At 44.2% G+C, this 13,672-nt stretch overlaps 1 protein-coding gene across 1 annotated transcript in view; it reads left to right on the top strand.

Annotated features, from left to right (window-relative positions):
* Positions 1-2,805: 2,805 nt before the first annotated feature.
* KCNB2 (potassium voltage-gated channel subfamily B member 2) overlaps positions 2,806-13,672 on the top strand; it is a 390,956-nt gene continuing 380,089 nt past the window's right edge. The window contains exon 1 of the mRNA XM_032610141.1: positions 2,806-2,903. The gene's annotated coding sequence lies outside the window, so the exon portion shown is untranslated. The remainder of the gene's footprint in view (positions 2,904-13,672) is intronic.

Below are 13,672 nucleotides of genomic sequence, written 5' to 3' on the forward strand. Positions count from 1 at the left end.
GCTTGCGCGTCCGGAGCCTGTGCTCCGCAACAGGAGAGGCCACAACAGTGAGAGGCCCGCGTACCGCAAAAAAACAAAACACTTGTAAAATAATTAAATTCTTATTGAAGGTGATCAGTGATACTGATGTAGGGCTTGTAAAGTAAGGGGATTTTTCACACCCATCAATTTATGCAAGGTCATACCACCCCTAAAACGAATCTTAAGTAGTCTTTCTAGACAAAATATTTTGTAAATCCCATTCATTTAACAAATATCGAGTTCCTGAGAGAAGTTGCAAAATAAATATTTGTTGGATGAATAGGTATTTTTTGTATGTGTAGCTTTGGGTTATACGTAAAGAACGCAAACAAAGTTATAGGGAATCTACCCTGGAGAAACATTTAAGATGGTAAGACTTTTCCATAGGAAGCACATACATTCTGTAGGAAGCTGAAGGTCATATGTCTTTAAAGACAGAGCTCAGACCGAGTGCTATGGACGTCAAAGGGGAGGGGTCACGGAGGAGGCGGAGTTTAACATGGGCTGTGAAATACTGGAATGATCTGGATCCGAAACTGGGAGAGGAGCGCCCCGGAAGAGACTCCAGCGGCGTGCAATGGCATAGAAGTGTGCAGACACTGTTTGGCAGGGAATGGGGAAGCCAGAGAACATTTGTGACCAGGGAATGATAACGTCAGGGTTGTAGCTGGGGAAGAGTTATCTGCAGGAAGTCTGTATAGAGGCTGGAAAAGACTGGAGGCGTAATAATGGACACCCGGCAGGTCCCTGGAAATTTGGAGCGGAAGCTTGGGAACAGGTCAGGGTTGGGGATAAAGGTATGAGGATCTGGGAGTCCTCTTCCTTTTCCTAGTGTTCGTACTTGAGAAGCCTGGAAAACAGCAAAGGACCGGGATAGGTCCTGGGCGGAGGGCGATGGCGTCGGAAGGGCCAACATCGATACTAAACATCCTGCCCAGTATCTGGCACCTCGAAAAAACCACCCAGCACAAGGTAAGGCCCGTGGCGATGTGGGAAGTCAAAGTGTAGAGAACCCTAGATGATGGAGCGTCCCGGTGTACATCAGGGCTAAAAGAGAAGCAAGGATTAAGTGAGATACGTTTAAACCTGAGTGTGTTGGACCTTCTTCAGTAGCCACCTTTCTTGGCCTAAAGAAACTCAGAAGGGAGTCCCAACTCTAAATACACTGTCACGGCCTGCATTCTTTTTAAAAGGGTGTTTCAAGCTACTTTGTTTCCTGTAACTGTGCAGTCTGTCTCTATCTCGTGCCTGTTGAGGAGCCCATGGGTCGGCAACCCAGAGAGCCCAGTGATGTTATTATTTAAGTTCATCCCGTCTTTACCTCGACATGAAGGTAGGGAGAGTTCTGGATGTCCATTCGGTGGCCTCCCCGAGGAGGAACTAGGCACAGTTCTCTAGATGACAGGGAGAGCAGGCCAAAGAAAGGAAGCCAGAGTAGGAATAGCGCCCCCGTGGGAAGCTAGAGTTACGGCTGCCACCGACGAGGCTTTTCCTTCAAACCCAGGAAAGCGGGGTTTGGGGGCTGACGACGGCCCCCAAGCGGAGCTGGAGGTGCTCGGAAGAAAGTCAGATCCTCTCTGCTCTCCTAGTTATCCCCGCGCTCTTTCCCCGGGATGATGCTCCGGGTCCCATTACTCAGGAGCTGTCTCTCCTCGCCCCAGTTTCCCGGGTCGAGTTGCGGGCCAGGGTCAGGGGCGTGTGGGGCGGGCGGGGGGAGAACCTAGCAACCGAGAGCAGAAGGGCCCAGGGAATCCCGCGAAGCCGCCCGAGCGCATCCCGGTGGGGCGCCCCGGGCTTTCCCCGTCGCCCTGTCCGCGGGGCCCGCGGGGCCGCGGACCCTCCCGCTCCGCAGAGCGGCAGCCGCCGAGGGAAGCAGGTGGGTGTGCAGCCGGGCCCGGGCAGCTGGGAGCGGCGGGCGCGCGGGAGGAGTGGGAAGCGCCCGCCAAGGTGTGGGCGGCGCCCTCTCGCCCGCGACCCGGTCTCCGGGGCGCTCCCCCAGCTCGAGCGTATAGCTCCCGCGCCGCCAGGCCGAGCCCGGGCGTCCCCGATGGTGCCCGGCCGGCCGCGAAGCCCCGCCACCCCGGCCGCCGCCCACCTCCAGAGCTGCTAGCGCCCAGGAAGAGGAAGAGAAGGAGGCGGCGGCGGCCGTCGCTCCAGCCCGCGGGTGCGCGGAGCGCGGGAGGAGGCGGAGCGCGAGGCGGGGTGGCCGCGGGCCGGTGTGCGCGCCCAAGCCGGCGCCCCCGAGCGCCCCGCCTCGCCTCCCGCGCCCAGCCTCTCCCCGGCTCCGCCACAGACACACACCCACCAAGCACCCACCGCCCTCCGCCCCCGCCGGCCACCGCCGCCGCCGCACCGCGGGCAACCCGAGCGAGCGGCAACTCCCCGGCTGGCGCGGCTCGCCTTCCCGGCTCCTTCCGCGCTGCGAGCTCAGCCTCGCTCGATTTTTCCTTTTCTATCCCAGCCCTCTCTTGTCTGGGCGGCGGCGGCGGCGGCAGGGGGATGGGGGCCCGCGAGGGGAAGGGGGTGAAGATCGATGAAGATTATTGTTCTTTTTAAGGATGCCTTAGCTTCCTCCCGCCGCCTCTCCTTTGAGCCTTCCTACTACAGACCGTGAACCAGAGTCAGGGATGTAAAGAGAGGGGTGAAAAAAAAAAAAACCCAAAAAAATACCAAAAAAAAAAAAAAAAAAACCAAACACGCCAGGAGCTCCAGCCAGCCGGGGAGACCCTCCTCTCCGTGGAGGGGAGGGGGATTTCCAGCGACAGATCATTGGCGAAGGGCACCGTCGCGGGGAGAGGAGCCCCGGAGGGAGCGGGGAATCCCACAGCCCTTTGTGGTGCCCGAGCCCGTGCCGCCTGCAGAGCGGGGTCGGTGGGAGCTAGGTAAGTGGCGGGGGCATTGCTGCTCCCCGAAGGGGTCTTCCTTTAAGAATGAATCATCGCGGGCAGCCTAGCCAGACTTGAGTTGCTAAAGGAATTGCAAACTGCCATATGGCACCGAGTGGACTTACACACAAAGCTGACTTAGCCCTGAGAGGGTTATTAATGCAAGACTCCATCCCCGTGGGGAAGGCGCTCAAGTGTTAGCCCCTGAAAAGCTTCTGAGCAGTCTGCCTGGGAAGGGATGGGAGATGTTATTTCTAGGAGATGAGCTCTTGTTGCCTTCTGTTCATTTGTTGGTAAATGCCACACTCACATGCACACACTTGTGGGACCGGATTCGGGGAGTGTGATGTCTCTGATGTATGAACAGTCCTCAGAACACAGAGACGTGCATGCATTCTGTTCTCCGAGCGGCGCACGGTCTCCGTTCTGTGTAGCACAGGGTTCCTGAGAGAGAGAATGAGTCTCTAAGGAAAGAGCTTCATGGCTGTTTCCAACACACTCTGCTTAGGGGACCTGGGAATACAACTGCCCTGAATGGCACCAAAAGACACCGACCATTTGCCTCGTCGTTTGCTTCCAGTGCTTAATGACCATTTTCAAATTAGTATGCTACCATCCATTTTCTCGAATTATGAGCATTTTTGTGTATTCATTCATAAAAATTTTCAGTGTGCAGTATGCAAAGACATGCCATGTATACATCATTTATGACCGCGCAAGTGTTATAATGATAGATTACACTGGAAAATTTAAGATGCACCAGATACACACTGGGTTCATTTCATGCAGGTTCAGCATTCCTTCTAATCAAGTTATGCAATAATGTCAGTATTTTAAATAGTATTTCACATTTCTGTTTTTGCATTGATGGGTTTTGGAATTTTGTTGGAGATCTGATTTTTTAAGCTCAGCTCAAAGGAAAAGTCAGGATTTGTTATTGTTTTTAAATATGTAGTATTGTGTGGGACAGGGGTCTCTTGGTTTATTTACCAAAAAACATCAGTCGAGATAATCACATTTCATAGAACAAGAGAAAGATAAATTCCAGTCAGAAATCTAAAGTCTAACTTGTCGGTACTGAATAACTTACAGGAAAGATTTTGAAAAAGAGGGTATCATTAAAAAAATTATGTAGGTATAAAATAAAGTTTTACTTTATTTCACTCTTTAGAGGTGTGTGTGTGTGTGTGTGTGTGTGTGTGTGTGTGTGAGTAACTATAAAGTTGTACAAAGCTTACTTGTCATACATGAATAAGCTCTACGGACATCTGTACTCGAGAGTTCTTGGTTCTTAAATTAATCAGAACTTAAACAGTTCAGTAATTGGGTGCACTGTACATGTGTCTGTGCATTTAATTGCTTCTAGAGGTGGTGTCTTTAACGTGAGGCATAACTACGTGATTACTTACTTGTTTGGCTACAGTTCTGAGAATTTGGAGGACCCAATGTATAAACACCTTTTCCCCCACTGAATGAAAAGTAACTTCCTCACCTAAAAGAGTTAATATGCCTCCACCAAGCAAATACTGTACTCCTCTCCCTCATGCTGTCAGATTCAGACCAGTTGTTCATCACAAATAGAATTGTGTCTAATGTACTCCCTTTTTTTTTTTTTTCTGGCACAACTCAGACTCTTGGAGAAAGGAGTGAATCACTTGGCAGTTCTCTTTGCATTCTTCCTCCTTTTAACCTGCACCTTGCCCTCTCGTGTTAGTGTTCCCAAATCTCTCTCATACACAAATATACACACAGCTTCCAGAAAATAACTCCATTGCCTGCCACTTTGAGAATGCTAGTTTCTCTCTTTTCTTTTGCTCCTGTGTTTTTCGAAGTAGACTCAATCCGTGCATCTGTCGAAACTATTTCCAGTCTCACTTGTCTCCACATCCCACAGTTCAGTTTTCCAGGCATACGTGTTTGCTGAATATTCAGATGGGATTAGTGAAAATTATTACCTTAGCCAATCTTTTCTGTTTGGCTTTTAAAGTTTCCTTGTTGATGCCTTGGAGCAACTGTGAACATGAACTCGCCCTTCTAATTTCCAGTATGGTAGCAAAAGTGAGACTGCTAGCGAAACAAAATGACAGGGTAGGCTTTCAGTCACATTCTTGGCAACTTTAAAAGCATGTCTGAAAAAAAAAAAAAAAAAAAAGCATGTCTGTCCAGGTTTCTTGCATACCTACCTGCGTATCTGTGGAAACTATTCTTTACACATTGAACATTTTTTTTCTTGAATTTATATCTGGCATTTTGAAATGGTGTTCAAAGAGAGACTGGTGTATGTGTATGTATGTACATAGTAAGTATATATAGACACATAATTAATTAAGGCAGATTCAGGAAGAGGATCATGAAAATTTGTCCCAGTCTAGGCATTGAGGAATTATTAGAAGACAGTAATAATAATAACTTTTATTAAAATGTTTAAAAATTAAAGCATTATTATTATAAACATACACACATATACATATGTGTATGTGTACATATATGTGTGTGTTATGAAAGTAAACCAAATTTCTGGTAAAAATTGGAAATCTACAAGATAATTTCATTCCGATCTAATGTATTTTTTCTTGATAAATTATAAGGAAGTAATTAGTTCCTTGAAATTTGCTATCCCTTAGAGAGACTAATTCCTAAGAAGCGTCGTAAGAAGCATCATTAAAGTTGATAGGACATCTCCTCATGAACATTTTAAGGTAAATATATAAGGTTAAGACTTCCCATTTTCTTCAGAATGTGATATTACTTGAAGTTTGCTTATATTTGTCAAGTGGATTTTACAAAAAACTCTGATGCCTATTATTTTCATAAGGGCTTCAGAGGAGTAGAGAATACACATGCATTGTATGTGATATTTTTTAAGTTCAGCGTATTTTTTAAGGTAAGAGTTTATAGCCTTGTTACTCCCGAAGTGATAAAATAAACTTTATAAAGCAGCACAGCCTTCACATTTTTCGTCATATACTACACGTATCTTTGTACTTTGGATCTATAGTCCATTCTTGTTCATTGCTTATTTCCTCCTTGAGCTTCTAAAATACGTATTCCCACCAACTCTTCACCAAAACTCCAGGTTGTCTGGCAGAAGGTCAAGTGTGTAAGGCTTGGTGCTCCTTGGCCTGTGTAAGCCAAATCCTACTGTATTATCTTTAAGGGAAAAGTGCCTGTTCCTGTAGGTTGAATTGTACCTATCTGTGCTGTCTGATTTAATGCCATGTATCCACTCACTAACTTATTCATTAATTCATTTAATACTCATTATGTATAAGAAGAAGAGTGCTTGATTAGAATGTAGCAAACACAAAAGAGATAGAAGACATAGTCCTTGCCCCCCAAGGATTTTTACAGTATAGAGAGTAAAACTTGAATAACTAATTGAAGAATTGTGTATATGGTTCAAAATCAGGGATCTCTCGCATACATACGTGCATTTCACAATTTCATACTTAATAAATAATTAATTAAGGCAGATTCATGAAAATTTGTCAGTCTAGGCATTGGGGAATTATTAGAAGACAACAATAATAATAATAACCTTTACTAAAATTTTTAAAAATTTAAATTAAATTAAAGCATTATTATTATAAATAACATTTATATTATTATTTTATTTATGTCAATAAAATAAATTTATTTTCATTATTATTATTGTAACACATAGTTGAGCCAGCCACTTTTTAGTGTTTTAAAAATGCTAAATATTTTCATTCTCACAACCACCCTATGAGGCAGCTATCACTAATACTGTTTTATAGACATAAAAGTTAAATTACAGAGACTTTTCTTGTCTAAAGTCACATAGGAAGTAAATGATACATTCAAGCTTGAACCCAGGCATCCTGGCTTCACTTAACCACTATGATATTAAACATTAAGAAGTGTGATCTCTGGCAGAATGAGAAATGATGTTTTCAGCTCCTAGATTTATTTGGAGCTATATCCTCCCATTAAGGGTTACCATAGTTATTATGACAGGGAATGCTTGGAAAAGACCAAAGATAGGGACTTCATTTTAAATAGGAGAAACCCCCCAAACTTTCATTATGAATTTGAAATAAGAAGGTAGTTTAGAGGCTGATTTTTAAAAGATGGGTGGAATTTTATCAGAATGCTAGAGCATTAGGAAATACTGCCTTTACAGTGACCAAAGACTAACACTGGGCAAGACACATGATCTGACTGGACAATTTCTATGGTAGTTTATTTTATATTCAGTTTCAGTTTTTTTTAAAAAATGTGAATTATTTTGAATATAGTATTATAAATATTTTAAATTTATTTTTTAGAATTAAATATTCATATATTGAAAGGAAGTTATTCGTTTTGCAATATAATTTTCTTTTACCCCTGTCCCCACTTTTTCTTCTGTAAAATGTACCCCCAATATATTGGAAATTGGAATATAGTCACTTAACAGGTTTACTTTATTTGTTTAAATTTTTAAAATTTTATTTATTTATAAATTTTAAAAAATTAATTAATTAATAAATTAATTTTTGGCCTTTCTCTAGTTGTGGCGAGCGTGGGCTACTCTTTGTTATGGTGCACAGGCTTCTCATTGCGGTGGCTTCTCTTGTTGTGGAGCACGGGCTCTCGGCGTGTGGGCTTCAGTAGTTGTGGAACGTGGGCTCAGTAGTTGTGGAACGTGGGCTCAGCAGTTGTGTCTCGCGGGCTCTAGAGCGCAGGCTCATTAGTTGTGGCGCACGGGCTTAGTTGCTTCCAGGCATGTGGCATCTTCCCGGATCAGGGCTTGAACCCATGTCCCCTGCATTGGCAGGCGGATTCTTAACCACTGTGCCACCAGGGAAGCCCAACAGGTTTACTTTCTAGTATATTGTCTAGAGTGCATTTATTTCACTAAGTGATAAATAACTATAATAAAACCATGAAAACATAAATCATAAGCTGAGTTTTTCATCAAGAAAAGTTTTTATAAGATTTAAAGTAAAGTTCCTTCGAAATATCAACTGCTTCTGTTTATATGAAAAATACCATCATTAAATTTGGAAGATAAACTGGCTAAGTATTGCCTGCAGGATGCCATCCAATCCAATCTTTAGATGCAGCCTCATGATCGATTGACATTTTAATTTCTCTCACAGATGTTAGGTCTCATAGGCCCAGTTGCATTGTATTATAGACAACTCTCAACCTACAACTGGCTTGGAGCATAAAGGTTGATTTTAAAAGTTTGGGTTTTTTGAAACTTGTAATACATTTATAGAAACAGTACTTTAGAGGATGCTTCGGTGTCCAGACCAATCCACAAATACCCTATGAATCGATAATATACCTGAAGTACAGTACGCTTAGTACTAAAAACACAGCCATTATGTATAGCAATATTCCCGGGGAATAATTTGACTTAAATATTACTTATTTACTGCTGCTTCTATGCAGGGTTCTTTCAGGATACAGAGGTGAACACATTACTGCCTGGCCCAACAAGGAGGAGAGAAAATTGAGTTTGTACGTAACCGACTCTGACATTAGGCAGAATGAAGAAAGCTTTATAATATTGGTACAGGCAAAATGTTGAATAATTGATTCAGAGTTCTATGGAGAGAGCCAGGGACTGCATACCTCTCAGGATTCTCATTTGTTATTTCATCCTTAAGGTATCTACTGAGCTGCTTCTCTGTGTCAAGCCCTAAGCGAGGTGTTGGGGACACAAATACGAATAAGACCTCATACATTCACAGCCTACACATGTAGACACATAAATCATAACAAAATGCCTTAAAAGCTATCGGTGGAGCAGGATGGCAGTTCAGCTGAGTAGTTGCCTAACAAAAGCATCCCAAGAGTAAAAAAAAAACAGGATTTCTTTGAATTCCTAGATGCATGTAGCTGTGATTCTCTACTCAGTCAGACCCAATGCCCCCTTTTTCTCAAGCAGTGTTTTGTAATATCCCTTTTACTTTCCTGAAATGATATTACAGATCGTGTAACCTGTCTACACATGTAATATTTCAAAAATCAATATAAATTCTCTATCTGTAATAGAAGAAATAAAAGGAAAGCAGCTTATGAAAATTGCAAGTATATCAGTATGTGTACGCTCAGGTGTACTACAGTAAAAGGTGTCATAAAGCAGTCAGATGCTTGCTACTTGAAATGCATGAATTTGGACTTCAGAGAAAACATTCAACTGAATGTCAATGACACTTTTGTATATTTGGCATTTTGAAATAAGAACAAAGTAAATATGTTCATTGAGTGTGACAGCTACAGTTGCAAACAGATGTGGGTGTGTTGTATTAGTGAGTCAGTTAATGTGAGCAGTTACACTGGGTGATGTGACTTTCCAAAATGGTGAGCAAATCCTGGTGAAGTTCCCAGTATGGCAGTTACATTCCTGGAACATTCCTATGTAAAAATATTTTGTGTACAACAAGGTTAGAATCTAGTCACAGATTATAATAAGGAAGTTTTTCATTTACTTATGTGTATGATGAAAGTGTAAAAATAATGGAGGACACAGAATTTCTACCCACGTTGTAGGGTTTCTTGCATTCCTGGGCCTTGCCTTCCAAATACTTAACGATTTTAGAAGCCTCCGTCAGAAGGACTGGATTAATCCCCTTCAGCAGCACTGATTATGGCTATATTCTCCTACAGAAGGAAGCCACTGTAATTCTAATGCATAATCGGGCTATTTTGAAAAATCAGACTTCTCTTAAGTTTTTAGCCAGACGGGAAGTTTAGAGGCTGACTAAATAATAAACAAAATAAGCAGCAACAAAATTCAACCCCTTAGATTTCTAAGCACTAGAAACAAAGTAATAGTAGGTACCATATGCAAAGCTGACTACTCTGATCATAACTGTCAGCGTTTTATTTTCTACGTGGGAGTGTCAGACAAGACTTCACAGTGGAAGTGACAGCTAAGCTAATTTTTAAGAGATGAGTCAGCGGCCTCCAGGCTAAAAAGGAGGCAGATGGATAACATTCTAGGCAGAGGGAACAGCATTTGCAAAGCAGTGTCGTAAAAAGGGCTTGGCTGTTCATTGGGGCTCAACGTTGGCAGTTGTAGAGAAGTGATGACAGCTAAGACTGAAGAACTTGGGGATTAAATGTGAAAGGTGTTGTATGCCTTGCAAAGCCCCTTGGATTTTATCCTGTAGGACAGGCAGTGGAGGTCAACTGCAGTTTTAAATAGAGTGATGTGGTCCACTTTTACTGGGGGACAGTCTCTGAGCTAGCATGAGGAAGAGGGACTATAAGAGGAAAAGAGATTGATGCCTGGGAGACGAGCTGGGAGACTGCTGAGGACTACAGGTAGGATAAGGTCCAGGACTTAACTTTAAAAGGAATGGTGAAGAAGCGGAGAAGGGTTTGGATACTCTGTAGCAAGCAGTTGTAAATAAAGTGTCTCCCAGTCATCCAGCTCCCATCACAGCACACTTGAAGCCTTTCTTCTTCAAAGGTCACTGTATTAGTTAAGGTAACTTGAGCTTCTGTAATAAACCTCCATTTTGCAGTAATTGATAGAGTAGAAGATTATTTTTGGCTCATATGAGAGTCCATTGTGTGTGTTCCATGCAGTGATTTGGGGACCCAGATTCTTTCAGTCTACACTAGGGACTTGGAGTTCTTTGCATCTAGCTGGCAGCTGTGGAAGAGAATGAGCACAGAGAAGGCACATCCAAGAGGTGACACACCTTGATGCCATTCACATTCTGTTAGTGAGATGATCACATCACTCTGTCTAAATACATAGAGGGGAATATGTAACCCCTGGCTGGGCAGCAGCTCCCTAGCAACATTCCTATATCATGAAAGGGGAAGCACAGGTTTTGCTAAACAGCTATTTGGATCGTATTCTGCCTCTGTGGCTACATGTAGGAAAACCTCAGCCCCAGGAGACTACCTGAATCCTTCTTGGTCGCTGCATCCATTTCAACGTCCAGGTTCTGTGGGTAATAATGCTAAACCCCTCCTCCCCAATTAAATCTGTATATGGCCCCTCCTTGTCCAGAAACCTTTATACTTAAAAGGCAGGTTACTGGCCTCCTGTTCTGCAATGATGGATCGAGTTTAGAATAATTGCATTCAAAATTCCCATTTGGAAGAGGGAAGAATGGGAGGCATCGGGCTTCCCTGGTGGCGCAGTGGTTGAGAGTCCGCCTGCCGATGCAGGGGACACGGGTTCGTGGCCCGGTCCGGGAGGATCCCACATGCCGCGGAGCGGCTCGCCCGTGAGCCGTGGCCGCTGAGCCTGCGCGTCCGGAGCCTGCGCTCCGCAACGGGAGAGGCCACAACAGTGAGAGGCCCGCGTACCGCAAAAAAAAAAAAAAAAAAAAAAAAAGAATGGGAGGCATAAAGCAGTCATTGGCCCATAATGTGAAAGAAATCCCATTACACATTGCTAAAGACCTCCTGCTCTGGCAGTAGGGGGCATTCCTCTATTAGACTCTGGTTTTGCTGTCTTGGAAGAACTCCTTTGTTCATTGTTCTCTGTAGCCCTGGTCACCTTCTGGAAGGTCCTTCCTTGTCCATTACTCTCCATGGCCACATTCAAAATGGGTGTTGAGAAGTATATCCTTCTTGGGAGTTATATTACTTTCCCAGCCAGCTTCTTGCTGGTATAAGATTGGATGCCTTGAGGTTGTTTGTTTGTTTGTTTGTTTATTTTTGGCTGTGTTGGGTCTTCATTGCTGCACACGGGCTTTCTCTAGTTGCGGTGAGCTAGGGCTACTCTTAGTTGTGGTGTGCAGGCTTCTCATTGCAGTGGCTTCTCTTGCTGTGGAGCACGGCCTCTAGGCACACGGGCTTCAGTAGTTGTGGCTTGCGGGCTCTAGAGTGCAGGCTCAGTAGTTGTGGCGTACAGGCTTAGTTGCTATGAGGCATGTGGGATCTTCCTCGACCAGGGTTTGAACCTGTGTCCCCTGCATTGGCAGGCGGATTCTCAACCACTGCACCACCAGGGAAGCCCCAAGGTTGTTTTATACTCGCTAGAAATTAGGCTCCTAGTTTCTTTGACAATACAATTCCCTCAAAATCTTCATAGGTTTCTTATCTATTTTCTGTCAGTTACACCACTGCCTACCATGTAAGTTGTTTCCTATTGATAATTCTTGAACCTCCCTCATTTCTTTGCTCATGTCTCAACCACCTGTGTCTCAAGTGGTTATTTTGGGGTCATCTGAAATGATAGGCTTGGGTGGTTAGGTAACTTCATTAATCAGATCTTTGCTACAAGGCTGAGTCCCTTTTCTAACTGGAAGTCTTAATGGACATTTGTTATTCAGAGCCTTTTTCAGTGTCATTCCTCACCATTAGGGTCCCTGAAGCAGGGGCTTGTTCCAGCTTTGTAGTCTTATATTTCTAGAGTTTGGCTGTTTGCCCTTATTTCTGTTCTCAAACTAGCCAGTTCTTTCATGAGTTCATCCATTATCTTGGGATACCTTGATATAGGCGGTGAGGGGCAACCATCACATACTAGCATTCTGGCTCTTTCCAACCATTTCCTCTAGAGCTGTAGACCTGCCCTCTAAGTTATCCCAGTTTTGCCAGGGCATAACAGGGTTCCGGGTCTCTGGTCGTTTTTTCCTCGGCAATGGCCAGCAGCACATAATCAGATTTTTGTTAAGGCAGCGCCCACTTCAAGGTGTCAATTTCAGAATAAGTTAGGTTGATGCTAGCTGCTGTAATGAACTAAATTATTAGTGGCTAAACATAATAAATATTTCTCACCCGCGTAACAGTCAAATGGAGGGAGAGCAACAGTGAGCATTGAAAAGACATTGACTTCTTAAACCTCCTGGCTCATATGTGACAACACTTCTGCTTATAGTCTACTGATGACAACTTAGGTGGCTCACCTGGGTGCAGGGGGCACTGGGAAATGTCATCCCAGCATCCCCAGAACGTCTCAGTGACAACTCTTTCTTACAAAATTGAAACCTAAGTTTAGGTAGACAATTACCTGTTCCCTGCTACCGTCATCTTCCTCCAGAATAAACTAGGGGGAAAGGGTTTGAACTGCATTCACTCACTAGTTCATCCACGCTATTGATGGCATCTCCCCCATCTCACTCCTGTCCTGTCTTTGGCTTTTGACCCAGGCTTCTGGGACTGCCACACATTTTCCTTCGTTCTCTAAATCATCCCTGGTATAAGGCTCTTGTAGATTACAGACTCTGGCTGAGTGCTTTGGAATAAAGGATGGTAATTATACCGTAGACAAGAAACTAATTCTAATTGAATGTTAGATGTCACTGCTCTTAGAAATGTATTTACCACTTCTTACCACGGGGGTTTGCTCACCGGCCCGGTTCTCTCTGGGGCCCAGATACCAGCCATTTGCTAGGCCTTCCTCTTGCTCTAGACTCTTCCTCACATCTCTTCATCTAAAATTTTCCCTGTATCCTTTCCCAAGGTGCCAGTGGACTTGGTGTGTAAGTCCACAAGGGGATTTGCCTGGAAGAGCCGAAAAGTCCATGATATTCTTTTCTGAGACAAAGCAGCAGTTCTTTCACTAAGAGGGCTTGTTGCTTTCTCACAGTCCAGTTGGCTCAAAGTTGTAGCCAGTTTTTTAAAAGATAACGCACTTGGCAATTTTTTTTTTTTTTTTTTCTGGTACGCGGGCCTCTCACTGTTGTGGCCTCTCCCATTGCGGAGCACAGGCTCCGGACGCGCAGGCTCAGCGGCCATGGCTCACGGGCCCGGCTGCTCCGCGGCACGTGGGATCCTCCCGGACCGGGGCACGAACCCGCGTCCCCTACATCGGCAGGCGGACTCTCAACCACTGCGCCACC

The sequence above is a fragment of the Phocoena sinus genome, chromosome 17 (genome assembly GCF_008692025.1).
Source record: "Phocoena sinus isolate mPhoSin1 chromosome 17, mPhoSin1.pri, whole genome shotgun sequence".
Taxonomy (NCBI): domain Eukaryota; kingdom Metazoa; phylum Chordata; class Mammalia; order Artiodactyla; family Phocoenidae; genus Phocoena; species Phocoena sinus.